Source organism: Protobothrops mucrosquamatus, unplaced genomic scaffold (assembly GCF_001527695.2).
Source record: "Protobothrops mucrosquamatus isolate PMUCROS unplaced genomic scaffold, P.Mucros_1.0 scaffold23, whole genome shotgun sequence".
Classification (NCBI taxonomy): Eukaryota; Metazoa; Chordata; class Lepidosauria; order Squamata; family Viperidae; genus Protobothrops; species Protobothrops mucrosquamatus.
The window spans coordinates 678,097-696,324 of record NW_015386408.1 but is presented as its reverse complement, the minus strand read 5'-3'; positions in this window follow the sequence as shown (position 1 = coordinate 696,324).

The window sequence follows — 18,228 nt, the reverse complement described above, 5'->3', positions numbered from 1 at the left end:
AGTTATGCGGCCCAGTTCCTCTCTCACTTCCACCCAGCCGGGCCACCAAGCCGCAAAAGTTCGGGGCCACTGCCCTACACTCTTTAAATGATGCTGAAGACATTTCCCCTTGACCTGGAGAATCTGTACAATTACAGGCCAGCCTCAAATATTCAATCATCACATTTCTGAGAAAGGTGATTGGCTTTCTGTTTATTTATTTGATTAATATATTAAAGCAGTTAACAGAAGAGAAAAAAAATCTTAAAATTCGTTAACAATTGAAAGTCTGGAGGAAACAATATTGGAGTAGTGGGCAGGGAGGAGTATGGCAATGCTTGCAGTTGTCACAGTATGTGAATTATAAGTCTGTGTTAGTCTCTGAATGAATATAGCTGAGGGTGAATGGCAGACATTGTTGGTCCTTTTTAATTCGATTACATTCGTGTTTCTGTATCTTCTTACTTCACACCTCTGTTCAAATGGTAACTGCTGGAATATACTCATATTCACATAAGGGGTTATTTTACTTAGGCTCTCTTATATACCCTTTTAGGATGCTTCTTTGTAACCATTTGAGTATGCAATGTTTTGGATGAGCAAAAAGCAATCTCTTTTTCCTAATGCGTAGCAAGGATATGAACCATGTCAAAATATGGGCTGGTTTTATCCAACTATGCAAGCCAATAAGGATCCATGCAAAAGACCAAAAGCTTAGTACTCCTAGTTCCTCTCCTTCCTAGCCAGAATTCGAACAATTAAATGGGGCCCAACACAAATTGTGCTTGCCAAACAGGCTGGAATAATATTGAATTCTAGTTTATTTTCTATCTTGGCTAGAGGGAAGGGTAGCATTCAAGGCCAGGGTTTTGCTTATGCTTCTTTCTGCTCCTGCATACTTTGCTAAACCAAGATTACTGTTCCATGTGAACACAGCCATTACCACAAATACCCAAAGCAGCCTTTCCTATGAATTTTAGCTAACCATAAATGCCTCTTGTGAAGGAGTTGCTATTCTGCAATTCACATGTGCAAATGAGTAGTTAATCAATGAGACCATTCACAATTTTATGGTAGTCCCTTGTAAGTAAATGTTCTCCTAAGGCATTGAAGGATACCTTAACAACTTATTTGAAGCTAGGCTAGTCTAGATAAAGTTGAAACACCGTTTGCTTGAGGAATGTTGTTAATTTGAAATACCTATGAACATACTTACATCTGAAAATTCAAAACAGATCGCAGGGTGGAGAGTTTCCTGCTTATTTATTTGTTTGGGTTTTTTTCCACATTGTCATACTAAACATAGTCCTGACTCAGACCCATCGTACTAACCCCATTTATGAATCCCAGCTATCTTTGAGAACATGTTCACATACTACAGTATGAGAAAAGCAAGACATATTCTTGCACCTTTTCTCTGTGATGCCCCAAATTATTTGGAACTCACTGCTCACTTTCTTTAATAGATCAGTGTATCGAGAGACTGAATGGAATACTGCATCCAATTTTGGTTGCCATGAGGTAAAAAAGATGTTGGGACTCTAGAAAGAGTACAGAGAAGAGCAACAAAGATTATTAGGGGACTGGAGGCTAAAACATATGTACATATATGTACACTATGAGAACAGACTGTTGGACTAGATCAGGGGTAGGCAACATTGGCTCTTTTATGACTCGTGGACTTCAACTCCCAGAATTCCTGAGCCAGCCAGCTCAGGAATTCTGGGAGTTGAAGTCCACGAGTCATAAAAGAGCCAAGGTTGCCTACCCCTGGACTAGATGGACCAGGAGTCTGATCCATCAGGGTACTGCTTATGTCCTTATGTATAAAGCACCTCACAAGGAATGCAGAGGAAGACATTATGATATCTTTATAAAATATCTGATTTGAATTGTTCTTCTTGCAATGGTGTAAGTGGCATAAAGCTTCTCCAAGATATGTCCTGGATGATCAGAGAGACACTTACAGGCAATCTCTTTACAGGAAACAGGGAGAAGCAACCAGACTCTGATCATATTTCCCAAACTCCATGGGGTTTTCCAGAGAATTGAGAGTAACTCTGGAGTGACATAATTTTATTTAAAAAGGGAAGCCTCCCCTTTTCTTTTCCAGCCTAGTTTAGTCAAGGCTTTACAAGCTGCATAGACGCACAAAATTTGTCCCAAATATATTTAGTTCTAATTTCCTGAATACTGTTACCTCTGAAAGTGAAATGGGCTTTCTTTTAAGGGCACAATACATTAAATACTGTAGTGCTTTTGATCATAGACAAGTGTATATTGACAAAAAAAGTACACTAAAAGAGAGACAAATGGATTCTGGCAAACTAAGGTAAGATTGCACCATAGACATATGGTGCAAATATTTAAAGGCAACCCTAAGAGATGCAGAGTTGACAGATAACAATTGTAACTTTCTGTAGTTTATGCTTCTTGGCAAGTAGTATTATGATATTTTGTCATTCCACTGTTTTCCAGTTATTGTCTCATACATTTTAAATGATTTAATTTGTGAAGATTTTATTCAACAAATATTTTCATTTGGATTATAACCAACCTCGATGGGGTTTTTTTTCAGAATAAAGAGAGGGGGTAAGTGCTTTAAATAAAGAATAGGACTGTGGATGAGGAAATTGTTTGTGGTTTAGGAATTCATATTTGCAAAGACTGAGGTTGCTTGTGTGGTGATAGAATATATTGCGTAACCAACCATTAGGTTAAAAAGGATACCAGATGTCATCTTGTATTCAACTTGCAACTATCATAGAGCATCACTGGGATAGAAACTGAAGGATAAACTGGTTCTGAATTTTAATATGTGAACATTTTATCCAGTGATAATACTGTAATGCTTTCATTATCAAAGACATCAGACAGATTCCAGTTCTCACCCCCACTACACTTAACAGAATAACAGAGTTGGAAGGGACCTTGGAGATCATCTAGTCCAACTAGTCCTGCTAAACCAGAAGATTCTATACCATTTCAGACAAATGGTTGTCCAATATCTTATTAAAAACCTCCATTGATGGAGCACTCAAAACTTCTGAAGGCAAGCTGTTCTATTGATTAATTATTCTATTGATTCTCCTTGTTTCTAGGTTGGTTCTTTCCTTGATTAGTTTCCATCCATTGTTTCTTGTTCTGCTTTCAGGTGCTTTGGAGAATAGCTTGACTCCCTCTTCTTTCTGGCAACCCCTGAGATATTGGAACACTGCTATCATGTCACCCCTAGTCCTTCTCTTCATGAAACTACTAGACATACCCAATTCCTGCACCCATTCTTCATATGTTTTAATCTCGTCTCCTAATCATCTTTGTTGCTCTTCTCTGCATTCTTTCTGGAGATTCAACATCTTTTTTTATATTATGGCCACCAAAACCAGATGCAATATTCCAAGTGTGGTCTTACCAAGGCATTATAAAGTAGTACTAACACTTCACATAAACTTGATTCTGTTCCTGTATTCTGTTCCTTCACAAAAACTTGATTCTGTTCCTGTAGCTAGAACTGCATTGCTTTTTTGGTAATTTTCCTGGCTCATATTTATGTGATTGTGTACTAGAACTCCAAGATCCCTCTCACAGTTACTACTATTGAGCTAGATACCATCTATTCTATACCTGTGCATTTGGCTTTTCTTGCCTAAATGTAGCTTACTTTTCTCATCATTGAATTTCATCTTGTTAGATAGGGTGTTGAAGTCTGTTGAAATCTTTCTGTATCTTGAGCCTATCTTCTGGAGCGTTGGCTATTCCTGTCAGCTTGGTGTCCCCTCATATGAAAAGCTTCTAAAAAGCTGTAATTCAATGGGGAAGAAGAACAACCATATATGACATTCCCTCTGGAAGGTCTTGAAAAACTACTTCAGCAATGTCTAGTTAAAAGCAGAATGATGTGACGTTTTCTGGGCAATCAGCTATAGTCATTTAGTTCTATAAAGCACAACAAATAAAAAGGTACAGATGATGTTTCTGCTATTAAGATGACAATATCAGAATTTTTCTGCATATACAATTATTCTGAACCAATGGATTAAGCATAACATTTCTTGATTCTTCATAGCCTTTTACTTTTTTGTTGAGACTAGGTTCCACTTAGCAAAACTTTATTCTCACAATTATTAAGCACAAGCAGTTCTCAAAGACTACAGTGTATGAATGAATCACAGGGTTTCCCTGCGGAAATTCCAACTTTCTAGTCAATGGGGCACCTCTCAAGAGGTCTCTTATTATGCTGCCTAGATTCATGCAGGCTAAATCCATTCTTATTTCCTCAACTTCATTGGGAGCATACTAATCCATCTGGGTTGCATGAATGAACGAATGAATGAACACATGAATGAATGGACCCATGAATGAATGAACAGGGGAACACACAAACTTCAAATGGGAGGAATGGGCCCCTTTTCTTAGAGACCAAAAAACTAGCCAGTCTCTTCAACTCACACCAACAAAGCTCCCCAGTTTTATCAAACTTATTCCTCTCATTTGTAAGTTACATCTACCAGCTTCCTTAGGGACAGCAAATAATGAAAACTTGGAAGCTTCACTCTGTTTGTCCCTGTGTCATAATGTTCCATGTCTGAAATCAATGGGGCAAAACTTGCATGGGGATGTCATGACTTTTGTTTGTTGTCCTTTTGACAAAATTGTACAATTCCATGGACTCTTCTAGTTATATCTTGTCATACATCTCAGGCTGTGAATTAAGCCTGAACATTTTCATTGTTGCTCAGACTGAATCAAAGAAACAAATTCTCCAAAAAAAGCAGCATATGGGATTCAAATACTCAAACACTGATCTTGGACCTAGTGTGTGTAAACATCTTTGCTCAATCTGCATTAGAAATACTTTGTTCTCACTTCTGCTTGGCAGAATACAACCTTCACCACAAAACAAATCAAAGTAATAAAAGCTGACATTCCATTTACGCACTTGGAAATTTGTTGAGACAAGTATAGTTCTGAGTATGCATGGTAGGATTGGGGGAATAATTGGATGTGGATAACTGGTTCTATTGTTTTGTTACATTTTAATTTGGACCTAATGAACAGTGAAATATGTATTTCCTCTTTCTCTCAATTTTCCTGCCCAGACAGCTTAAAAGAACCATATTGGATCTCACAGGTTATGACGGGATGCAGAGATGAATAAGCACTTGCACATCATCACCTACTCATTATTTTCATAAAATTTCTGAGTCACCTTTCATGCTCATTCACAGCACCTTTCTGAGAATGTAGCAACCCATATCCATCACAAGGTCATTATGGATTTATCATGCTTGAATTAAGTTGTAGTAAATTGAAGATAAGCAATATGGCATCCCTGGGTAGGCAGACATCTACTGCAAGCTCCCTTTTAATACTAAAACAAATAAGCAGAAAGTATAAATTCCAGCATAATTTCATAGGAATTGAATCTCTGTAGGGCAAAGAGGAAAAACACCCCCAGGAAATATAAATGGTGAGTGGATACAGGTGACTTATTGCCTTCTATCTCTGAAGTCAATTTTCTCCATTATTATCTCACTGGGAATTCCAGAGGTTGCAGTCCAAAATATTTGGAGAATGCTACATTTGACAAGGCAGGCCTATAGTTTAAATCCTGAATATAGCAAAACACTGTTCTAATTTCTTTTGTATGAAACTTATTTGAGATCCCTCTGGCACAGTATTGGTTTGGTTCCTGCTCCTTAGCTTGTCTGATAATATTGTTTGTTCCAAAACTTAAGTACAGCTTCAATTTGAACTCTTTGTAAGAGAGAAATGAAGCAGATAAATAAGTAGCCTTACTTATTTCCATGTTAGTTCTGCTGAAAGCTGCTATACATTTTCAGAAGGTATATCCAAAGTTGTGCATGGCTGCTATCATTTGCTTCAGGTTAGACAATTTACTTTTGGATCACACAACCCAAACACAAAGAACGAAAACTACTGATAAATATGTATAGAAACCCACCTTCATTTCACTACTTTTAAAAAGTCTAAAGATCACAAACAAAAGCTAATTAGTAAAGAGAATGCAAATTCCCATATTTTCGCAAAGCTACCCTTTTCTATGACACCAAACTGTTCTTTCCTATGGCATCCTGTCACTGTCTCTCTAAGTTGTCTGACTTTCCTTCAATCTGACTAAACTTAATTACACTCAAGGTATAGGACCATGGTGGCGAACCTATGCCACGTGTGCCACAGGTGGCACGCAGAGCCCTCTCTGTGGGCACGCGCGCCGTCACCCCAGTCCTAGGCCTTCAGCTGGGTTTTATAAAACCTTTTCACTTTAGGCCTTCACCGCCATGTGCAAAAAAAAAAAAAAGTTGAATCAATCAATCAATTTTAACTTCTTGCGGGGAAAAAAAGATCTCGCAAAGTTGGAATTGATTGATTGAACTTTTTAGTCCCATCCAATATACCTTACCACCGCAGCCACACCCACAATATGGGCCACGCCCACCCAATGGGCCACAGCCAGTCGGCACCCGACGATACATAAGTGGGTTTTTGGTTGCAGTTTGGGCACTTGGTCTCTAAAAGGTTTGCCATCACTGGTATAGGACATTCATCTTGCGTTCATTTTATGGGGATGCAAAATTGTAACAAGAGAAATATGGTGTACGGGTAATCCTTAACTTACTACCGGAATTGAGCTCAAAATTTTTGTTGCTAAGTGAGACATTTGTTAAGTGAGTTTTGCCCCATTTTATGACCTTTCTTCTTACTTAATTAAGTGAATCACTGCAGCTGTTAAGTTAGTAACACGGACCTTCAGTGAATCTGACTTCCTCATTGACTTTGCTTGTCAGAAGGTCGCAAAAGGGGATCACATGACCCTCAGACACCGCAACTGTCATAAATATGAACCAGTGGCCAAGTGTCTGAATTTTGATTGTGTGACCATGGGGATGCTGCAACGGTTGTAAGTGTGAAAAACGGCCATAAGTCACTTTTTTTCAGTGTCATTGTAACATTGAACAGTCACTAAACAAACTATTGTAAGTCAAGGACTATCTGTACTAACTGTGGCACATTGCAGATTCCAAAAAGAAAATGAAGACGTGCTTTACACTTTCTCCCCTCCTTCCCCTCCCCCTTCTGCTCCCCGTCTTTCTTTTGAGACAATTTTGATCTACTGTACTTGGCTTCCCTTCAAATGTGTTGCACTACAACCTTCCATCATCCTAATCTATATGGCCCTTAATCAGGCTGGCAGGAGATAAATACAACCAGAGGGCCACAAGTTTGGAAGAAGGCTAATATAATATTTTTGTTATTTATGTCATGTTTATAACATATTTCATCTCGAGAGTAATCCTTCTAAAATAGCAAGTGACAAGGCTGATTTCCTTCCTTGCCATATCAAGGCACGCAGTTATGATGGTATGACTGATGCCTCGTCTTTTGCTGATCTCATTCACCATTCTTTATGTCCTAACAGTCAGAGGGTAGTAATCAGGAATGTCAAGTATAAACAGTACATTAGGATTTGAGACAGTGCATGCCATTCCTATGCCCTTTACAGAGTTACATACTTGGGGGCTTTCATTACCTTGGTTACAGAAAGGGTTTTTTTTTTGCAAGCAGATTATTAGAAACGCAGTCATTCTTCCCAGTGACACTGTTTTAGTTTGCCTTGGCATTGGAGACTTTGCATTTAAGGCAGTATGCAATCCAAATGGCAGGCATTACAAACCAATTTCTTTAAGCATCTTTCTTTCCTACAAATTATATAAAAACAGATAATCAAAACTCATAGTTTCTGCAGCGGTAACAGAAACCATGTAGATTGCGAACTTGCCACTTGGGAGTTCTGTTTCTGATTCTTAATCACCTAACGAAGTTTCTCTGCAGGGGATTTCTGGTATTTTAAAGGTAATTGGCATGTAAAGTTTCTTTGCACGTAATTGTGCTAGTACGCATAATCGGTTGTGGTTGTATGCACATTTTCTTTTTCTCCATTCTCCAGGCTGCACAAAAATGGAGCCTAAATTAATGTATACTTGCTTGGGCTCCAGAAGCTCAAACAGGTAGTCCTCGACTTACAACAGTCATTTAGTGACTGTTTGAAGTTACAGCGTCACTGAAAAAAATGATGCATGACTGTTTTTCACACTTATGACCGTTGCAGCATCCCCATAGTCACATGATGAAAATTTGGATGCTTGGCAACCGATTCATATTTATGACGTCTGCAATGTCCTGGGGTCACGTGACCACCTTCCGCAATCTTCTGACAAGCAAAGTCCATGTGGAAGCCAGATTCACTGAACAGCTGTTACTACCTTAACAACTGAAGTGATTCCCTTAACAAGTGTGACAAGAAAAGTCGTAAAATAGGGCAAAATTCAATTAACAACTGTCTCATTTAGCAACAGAAATTTTGGGCTCAATTGTGGTTGTCAGTCGAGGACTACATGGATTTCCTTAAAATTCTTTGAGGCAAAGTGACTGAGAAAAAGAAATTAAGTGCCTATTAGCCATAAGGCTGTTGGTCTAGGGGTGAAGGCAGACAGGTTCCATACTGCAAATTCACCTTCAGGTATCTCCACCGAAAAGGACTGTAGACTGCAGAACCAAGAAAAGCTCTAGTTAGCAACAAACAAGCAGGTCAAACTGAGCTAGATGGGCAGACTCCATCTTCATTTTCATCTTAGGACACCTTTATGGATATTTCTTTCTATTCCATGTACTGATGAATTTTTATAGTATCATGCTTCAGAAAGTATGATGTTTAGAGCTTGTTACCATGTCACAAAGCATAGATGAGGCCTACAAGGAAGGTCATGAACAAAGGATATGGTCATTCCAAGTTCCAGTCTTTTGAATCCTGATTTTATCTGGTGGTTTGGGGGACAGATTGTAACCTATTTCTCAGAAGTTGTTGAATTCCAGTACTAACGCAGCCCAGATAAAGGTCAAGCATGATCTCAGTTGTAGTCCCATAATATTTGAAGGGACATGAATTCCCATTCACCCACCTTATCTAATTAGAGGCCTCTCAACATGTTTTCGAAGCTTCTTTTTTCCCCTGTTCATTTCCCCTGCAATTTATGACGCACTGACATCAAAATTTCAGCAATATGTTAAGACTGTAAGATTAACAACCAAATCAACAAGCCCAAAGTCACCCAGTGACCTGTCAGTGAAGGTGAACCAGAACCTGGTTCTTCTAGCTTCTGGTCCAACATCTTAATCATTAGTAAGCACTCACTATCTTGGCTAATGTAAACTGAAAATGTTTAATCTAAGATTAAATAACTTAGATTAAGCAACAACTTTAATCTAAATTTAAACAACTTAATTAAACAATTATTTAATTCCACTGCCTTTTGCAAGTCAGCATAGATAATACTGAGAATGTGAGAAGTTTGTCCTGTATTTGCAAAGACTGAAGAAGACTGTGACAGTAATCCTGACCAGAAGATATAAGGAAGAAAACATGCCCTCATAGTCATAGTCTAAAATTTTAATAAAACTATTTCTCTGAAATATTTTATTTTTTCCCTTCAGGAACAAATTTCTATCATACAAACAGCAGCAATTGCTATTTTTTCTGCTTCATTATAGAAACAGCTGACTGAATTTCCAGATTACTAAACCTAATTGATTTGTCTTTTTAAAGACTGCTTAAATCACTTATTTCGTGACATAGTAGTATTACGGTCACACAACTGGTGGGGAGTCTGAAATTTTTTTCTTGTTTCATAGTTTATAAACATGGCATGTGAGATTTTGAAAGGAAAAATAGTAGGCAACATGACCTATGAAGAACTTCAGCTGAAACAATAGGTTGACCAACTTCTCACCTGCCCTTCCTTGAGTTAGACTGGGTTCACATGCTATATTAAGTTGATTTTATTTGATTAAAGTATTATATGAATTGAATCAGTATAGGATATAAACCATGGTTTGTGGATTAGCATATTAAGTGAACCCAGCCATTACAACCAATTTACCAACCTTGGTTTGTGTGTGAAGACAACTTCAAGTTACTAACTTGTAGCAGTCATGTAGCTTCTGTAGTTGCAAAGTAGTGCACTCTGATATCATTTATATGTCAATATGATTATCCTCCTGGGGATACTTAATACTTTAGAATCTATAGTTTTGCATCTAGTTACTGTTCTGACTATTGCAAGTATCATAAGACAACTCCATTATTCTTTCAGACCACACAAAATCTAGTACGTTTCAATATCCAGAATTTGCACCCATTGGTTGATTGATAGAAAATTGTATAATTTCTCACCTCTTACATTTCTATTTACTACAGAATATCTAAAAGCAAGATTATATGGAATTTAAAGTTAGTTTCTATAAATTAGTTTAGGGAGACAAGCCACCAGAGCCGTACCAATTTCCTTGAGGCCAAAAAGGGACTGGTTTGTTGTACTGTCCTTCTCTGGGAAACTTTCTTATGGTCTCTTGGTTGAAACTGAGAAGCAAATTTGGTCAGGGATGTGGAGGAACCCACCCAAAACCGGCCCTGAAAACATCTTGCTATTTGCATGTATTCATGTATGAGTAGTTACAGCACAAGCTCCTCAACCCTAATTTCTTTTCCTTTGGCCAGAAACTTCCGGTAACTCCTCTTCTAGGGGCAGCTGTCACCATCTCCCAGAATATGGTGCTTACTGCAACTTCCCAAGTTACAATTTTCTGCCTTGGAAACGCACCCACAAATCACTCTCCTAAGGACAAATTACAGAGCTAGAAAGGATTTAAGTACCAGAATCTATGCCAGAAAGATGTCAGCAGACAGAGAAGTAACAAAAGGCTTGAGAAAATGCTGATCTAAATCCTTTCTTGAGTTTCCGATAAAGTGGATCCAACTTTTTTGCAATTGATAAAAGTAAAGGGTAAAAGGTACCCCTGCAGGTTTTACATCGCTAGTCATGATCAACTTTAGGGGGTGGGGCTCATCTCCAGTTCTTAAACCTAAGAGCCAGCATTGTCTGGAGACGTTTCCGTGGTCATGTGGCCAGCATCATATCACACCGCAGCACAAAGCATATGGTGAAACACGCAATGCCGTTATCTTCCCGCACGCTTAGACCTGGTACCTATTCATCTACTTGCATTTACATGCTTTTGAACGGCTAGGTTGGAGGTAGTTGCAATTTTTAAAATATTTATTTCAGCCCCCAAAGGTACCACAGCAGGTGAGGTGATATCACTGTAGGGAAGGACAAAGGTGGTGGTTTTGGATGGGGGGTGTTGAAATAGTTTTAATCTAATTTCTTTCTTCCACTCCAAGTATAATTACAGTGTAATAATTTCATATCACGATTTCTGAAATCTGCAAAAAAAAAGGAATGTAGAAGGCCATATGTGGCTTTTCTTCATAGGTTTCCCACTTCTGTAATATAGGTTTACATTTTTGCAAGAGAAGATCACTGTATGAAAATTAGATGAAGACAAAGATATTATAGCCTTCTGAGATTGGACTAGTCTACCAGAAACTCCTTGTTAAATACCAACCAGCACTTTTGGGAAATCCAAGTTCTGTATCATCTATATACTTGATTTCGAAACTGCTAGTGCAGTTATCTGAGATACCTGCATGAATTTTCCCATGAATAAGCAATTAATGAATACTGATTGAAGTGGCAATTTTGAGGTGCAAGAATAATCTCTAGCCAAGTTACTCAGTTTCAGAATATCACTGTGGTGACGGTTTAGGCAGCTAAATAAAATACAAATACATAATAGGTTTTGGAAGGTTGATTGGCTTGTTTTACAGAAAGCATTTATTTAGCTTTAAGAAATTATAATAATTGCAAATACTCCTTTTTAAATATCTCTGGAGTCAATAAATGTATTCCAGAACAAATCACTTGTGGACTTCAGATTAAGAATGCTAACCATAGGTAAACAATTAAAAAAAACTTCTTATAAAAGGTAAACATACTAGTCTGACAGAAAAAGTTTTATGGAAGCTAAAAAAAATTCCATCTTTTATTTGTCTTTCTTTTGCCTAGCTCAGTGTTTTTCAAATTTGGAAATTAAGATCTGTGGACTTCAACTTAAAATTCCCCAGCCAGCATGCTGGGAGTTAAAGTCCACACATCTTAAAGTTGCCAAGCTTGAAAAACACTGGAGAGTCTGTTCCTTCTAGAATTATATAACAATCTCCTTAACTAGAACTTTTTGATTTTTGCTCAATATAGAGAAGGCCTATTATAGAGCATGAAATATTTTTTTCTGACTAAAATGGGTGAGTTCAAAGAAGCCTGGTATTAAATAGTTTATTAATTTGAATTTTTGTTACAGGAGAGATACTTAGAAATACCAAGCTGCAGTGCATTATTTATAACCACAAAAGAATTTGTAATCAAACCAAAATATGCCACATTTAATTAAGCGACTGCTGAGTTTGCACATTGCACTAAAACAGAATATACTTTGTTTGCTATTTTAGCATGTTGTGTTTATCCAGCCAATTGTGGTTTTTATTCAATGCTGCATGATTTAACAAACCATGGCTCACAATGCATGAATAATGAAATAGCCTTGGATTTTAATAGGACCATGCACCTCAAATCAGATCTCCCATTTCTTTCCAAGAACAGGTGTCCTGAACTGATGTGAAAGACCTCTGAAATTTCTAAACAATTAAAAAACCGAACAATTAAAACAAACGAACACTCAGTCACTTGTTTGGGGGAAACTCAGGCACTTATTATAGCCTGGGTACAGAATTTACATATGTGAAAAATATACCCGCGAAGCACAAACATTTATGTGCCTACTCAGCAGTTAGTCACTCCTAAGTAGATATGCCAATTTAACTTCAATCTCTTGCCTGAGCAAGAGGAATTTACTGAGCAGACTTGGTTGTCCAGCACAAATGGTTGAGATGAAATTATTTGATTCAGTTACACTACTTTGGGATTCTATCCCAAAAGCAAATTACATAGAAACCAGTAAAGTATAGGGCTCCTAAGTAAACTCGATTGGAATCTTGTACCACTTTAGTTAGGGTTCAAAATAGAAAGTGAAGTCAGTGTTGTCTCCTAATGACATCACAGACACATCTATGTACCGTGCTTAGCAACAACCTAGCGGCTAGCCCTTCAAAGTAATCCAGACACGAAAACAAAACCAAGAATATTAATCTTTATTATAAGGTTACCGGAACAGAACTTGCAAGTCTGAAAGCACTTCCCCACTCCTTGCTTTTACTTTCCAGAGAACTAAGGAGCCCCCCCACCTCCTCTGAGATACTTTCTCCACCCCTAAACCTCCTTTGGACTGAGATTTCACTTACCAGACTGCTGCTGTGTTTCTTCACCTTGGCAACTTGAAGATGTGTGGACTTCAACTCCAAGAATTTTGGGAATTGAAGTCCACACATCTTCAAGCTACCAAGGCTGAGATACACTGGGCTGCTGCCTAAATTGTGCCTCTTCTTCCAGTATCCCAAGTTATTGTCACAGCTCATTACATCTAGTTTATGCTCCTCACATTTTCATCCAAGTTTTAGACTGTCTGAATGCTGCTTAGCTTTTCAGAATCAAGTCAGACTGGCTAAATGTCATAATTCTAAGAACTGTAATTCTTAGAATACTGTACTGCCTATCTTGAAGTATGCTGAATTCAGCACAAAATTGTTTGACTACTCCAAGCATATAAACCGCTCAACATCATACATGGTAGCCATATGGTAAGATATATGAAAATATAGTTGTCATTAACTATAGTAATGGCAGCTGTTTACAAAAATGGTTTCCACTATATCAGATGAAAACATCGCATGGAATCAGAATTTAGAAGAACTAGATTCCTGCAGTTGATTAGGAGAATGGAACCAAGCCAGAATTAGGCCATGTTGCACTAACTAGATTATTTTCATACTGTATCAGTGTTATCATGGTCAACTGGATATAGTCCAGTAATTTGAGAAGTTTGATGAAGCTGGTCTTTCTGCAGGATTGATGGACCAATCCTTCTCAGGTCATTCTTTCTAAGGAATGCATCCACCAAACCATAATACAAGAAAGAGCAAATTTTCCCTTTGTCCCATATTTCTTATATATGAATAGACTTAGCCTATGCCAGGGGTAGGCAACCTTGGCTCTTTTATGACTCGTGGACTTCAACTCCCAGAATTCCTGAGCCAGCCATGCTGAGGGGAAAGGGAGAGGTTTCCATGCTGAGCCATGCTGGCTCAGGAATTCTGGGAGCTGAAGTCCACGAGTCCTAAAAGAGCCAAGGTTGCCTGCCCCTGGCCTATGCCAACAAAATGAAGTATCTACTTATGCTTTGAGACATTACTTTAAGAGCTAAAACGTGGTAAGAGCTGAACAGAATTTCCATTTGAAAAGGACGCCAAAGCTCAATTTTAAGCCAGACTATGCTAGTGTTGGGAGGCTCCAGAATTCAGAAAGCAAGCAGAGATTTTGGATGAATGGCACCTGATTCTGTTTGAGGTTTTGAATACTGCAAAGAACAGCATGAAGGTAGAACCTGTTCCTCCTCTCCCCCACTTCTGCCTTCCCACCATTTTACATCTTTTGGGCCTGCTGAATAATTGGAGAGAAGGGCAGTCTTCTTCAATGATCTTCTGGAAGCCAACTTTTGGGAATTCCTAGTCTCTCTCACCTTGTTACATAGAAAGGAAACATGCAGGCCTCAGATGATGATCCTTTCTAGAATGATGCTGGGTGGTCACTGGCTGATACTAGTCACAAATTGTGGACCATTAAGCCATGCAATGTCCACTCAGTTTTCACCAGGAAAAAAACTTGAGCACATCTAAAATAATCTTCCAAGAGAAAAGTAAAAGCTTTGCTCATTTGTGTAACAGTATGTTACTGCCCAGTTCTTGTAGCCTCTAACATCCAATTTGAAAAGTCAGCCAAACAATAATTTCACCCTCATTTGGGACATGTCAACAACATGTCTGAGTAAATGAGTAGTCTGTCCTCTACAAGTCACAGTAACAGTTCCCCTACCTTCCTTCTGTTTTCTTCCTGATGCTTGTGATCAAATAAAACTCCTGCCTGGAGAAGACCCTGGGCTATTCCTGTTGCTCTAACAGAGCTGGGTGGCTTAGATTTAACTGCTTTTCAACTCTTCTAAAGAGTATGATTGGAGATTACAAGGACTGTGAGAAACAGACCCAGCACTTTATGCAGTACCAAACTACAGACCTACAATGCGCTTTACAATGCTATTGAGGCCCTAGTAGTTGCCTAAAGCCACCAATTGTTGGCCCTAACGCTATGGCTAATTGAAGCCAAATTGCAGGTAGGCAAGGGGGGGGGTGTCTTATGATTGCAGCTGCCTGGGTTCCTCTCAAGAAATGGGAACAGGCACTTTTAATAAAATTACAGAAAAAAGAGCTAATTACGTTACTCCTAATTATGTTTTTGCAACCCATGGTGTTGCAGATGTGTTGGCCCACAGCTCCAGCATGCACCAATGGTATGATGGAAGTTATAATCTAGTACCTGTGAATGATGCCAAACTGGGGAAAGTTGTACTAATTTCATGTGCCACTTCAAGGATCTTTCTGTCTAAATTTGCTAGTAATCATACAATAACTGGTGATAATTGCAATAGGTGTGCAGTTATTATAATTCTCAAGTGTCTACCAAATGTGCAGTTTGCATGTGCCCAATGAGTTCTGATAAGGCGTGGATATATTACTTTTAGGTACTATATTTAACTTGAGGCATGAATCTATATACTACAGGTAGTCCTCAACTTACAACAATTCGTTGAGTGACTGTCCAAAGTTACAACGGCACTGACAAAAGTGACTTATGACCATTTTTCACAGTTACGACCTTTGCAGCATCCCCATGATCATGTGATCAAAATTCAGACACTTGGCAACTGGTTCATATTTATGGCCGTTGCTGTGCCCCAAGGTCACATGATCACCTTTTGTGACCTTCGGACAAGCAAAGGTCAGCCAGATTCACTTAACAACACTGTTACTAACTTATCATCTGCAGTGATTCACTTAACAACTGGGGCAAGGAAGGGCGTAAAATGGGGCAAAACTCACTTAACAAATGTCTCACTTAAAAAAAGAAATTTTGGGCTCAATTGTGGTCATAAGTCAAGGACTACCTGTACCAAAACCCTCATGTCCATTTGAATATTTGTAACCTTCAATTGTGCAAAGCAGGGCAACAAAGGGCAACAATTGTTGAATCAACCTGTCACAAATGGGTTAATTTACAAAATGCATCCAAAATCCAAGACCCATGACTCCTGTTGGATTAAAATTTGGCAAGGTTGTGGCCACCTCAGAGCTGCCATAGTCAGCTAAAGTCACATGATCTTCCTTTTCAACGCTCCTGCCAACTTTCCATAAGAAAAGTCAATGGGGAAGCAGGAAGTTGGAAGCCACTCCCATTCCCACTGCATCTGCCTGCCCATGCTCATTCAATTTCTCCGTTTACATAAGAATATCCCTGAAACAAGGGGTCATGGGTTGTCTAATTATGATTTATTCTCTTATTTTTGCATATCCAGGCTCCTCCTCTCATCATAGGCTCTTAGAAGAAACACAAAACTATATCTTGAGAATATGAAAGTTTATCTATACTGTAGCTAAAGACTCCCTGGGGGGGGGGGGGGGGGGGGGGGCATAACATAATGTGAACATTGTTTGGCAAAAGGAAGAGCTTTTTAACAAATCTTCTGGATCTGTCTTAATCTTGATATGCTTCCTTTCCCACATGCTCGTTGATTTTAAGAAAACACTGGTTGCAGTAGATGTATTTGCTAAATTCATATGCCAGGTATACTCCATGGCTGTGCACACATCAGCGCACAGAAGACTACAGTGTCTTCCTAGATCAGTGTTTGTCAAACTTGGCAAATTTTAAACACTGATCCTAGATCAGTGTTTGTCAAACTTGGCAAATGGATGGACTTCAATACCCAGAATTCCCCAGCTGGCTTTAAGTTGCCAAGTTTGAGAAAGGCTGTCCTAGATTCTACTCAGGTAAATTTTACAGAGTTCTGCTCTAGCAGCAATCAAACCACAATTTCCTTATTTGTAAATATATATATTGAGGTCTGTGTGATTTCTGAGCAAGCATGTACAAATGTAAAATAATAAGATAAGTAGTTTGGAAATACAATAAATTATTCTGATTGGAATGAACAGATTTTTAGTAAAACATTTGACATTCCAATGAATGAAATCATAGCCTCTTTATTAAAAGGATAACAAATACCATTTATGCAAGGAATTTAGTGTAGAGAAATCATAACGATCATCCCTTGCTCACTTGTCTGATTCCAGATGTCCTGGATTACAATTCCCAACATCCACTATCAAGGCTTGAAATGCCAGAAAGTATAGTCCACTATATCTAGAGGCATCAGATCGAAGAAGATAGCACTTTGCTCCATTGTTAAGCATTTCTACTTAAAGTAAACAAGCAATTATTCTGCAATTATACAGTACTGCTTATCAAAATATGATTTTTCACGGCAAAAAAACCCTTTTCACATTGTCTATGTACATTTCCACAAGACAAGGTGAAATCCTACCTCCTCTCAAGCCAACAACTGATTGTTATGTCACAAAAACTATTTTCTTCAATACCAGGAAACAAAATCCTGATTTATGATTTCAGAAAAGTGAAATAAATACTTGTCTTGCTTAGAATCAAAGCTTGAACAGCTCCCAATGCAACCTTTTTATCATTTTTGCTTAGGCAACATTAATACAGGTAGTCAACTTACGACCACAATTGAGCCCAAAATTTCTGTTGTTAAGTGAGACATTTGTTAAGTGAGTTTTGCTCATTTTATGACCTTCCTTGCCATGTTAAGTGAATCATTGCAGTTGATAAGTTAGTAACCCGGTTGTTAAATGAATCTCATTTCCCCATTGACTTTGCTTGTTGGAACGTTGCAAAAGGTGATCACATGACCTTGGGGCATAGAAATGGTCATATGTATGAACCAGTTGCCAAGCATCTGAATTTTGATCACATGGGGATGCTTCAAAAGTTGTAACTGTGAAAAACAAACATAAGTCACTTTTTCAGTGCCGTTGTAACTTTGAACGGTCACTAAATGAACTGTCCTAAATCAAGGACTACCTGAAGACTTTCACAAGTAAGCAGAAGATGTTTATAAGTAACTGAATGCAATCAGAACTGCTTCTCTTTTAGCTGTCCATTCAAGACTGATTTACATGGTTTTATGAGTAGTAACCGTTTTTTGTCATATTTTTACCTCGCATCTTAGTCAGAAAAGTTAAACATTTGC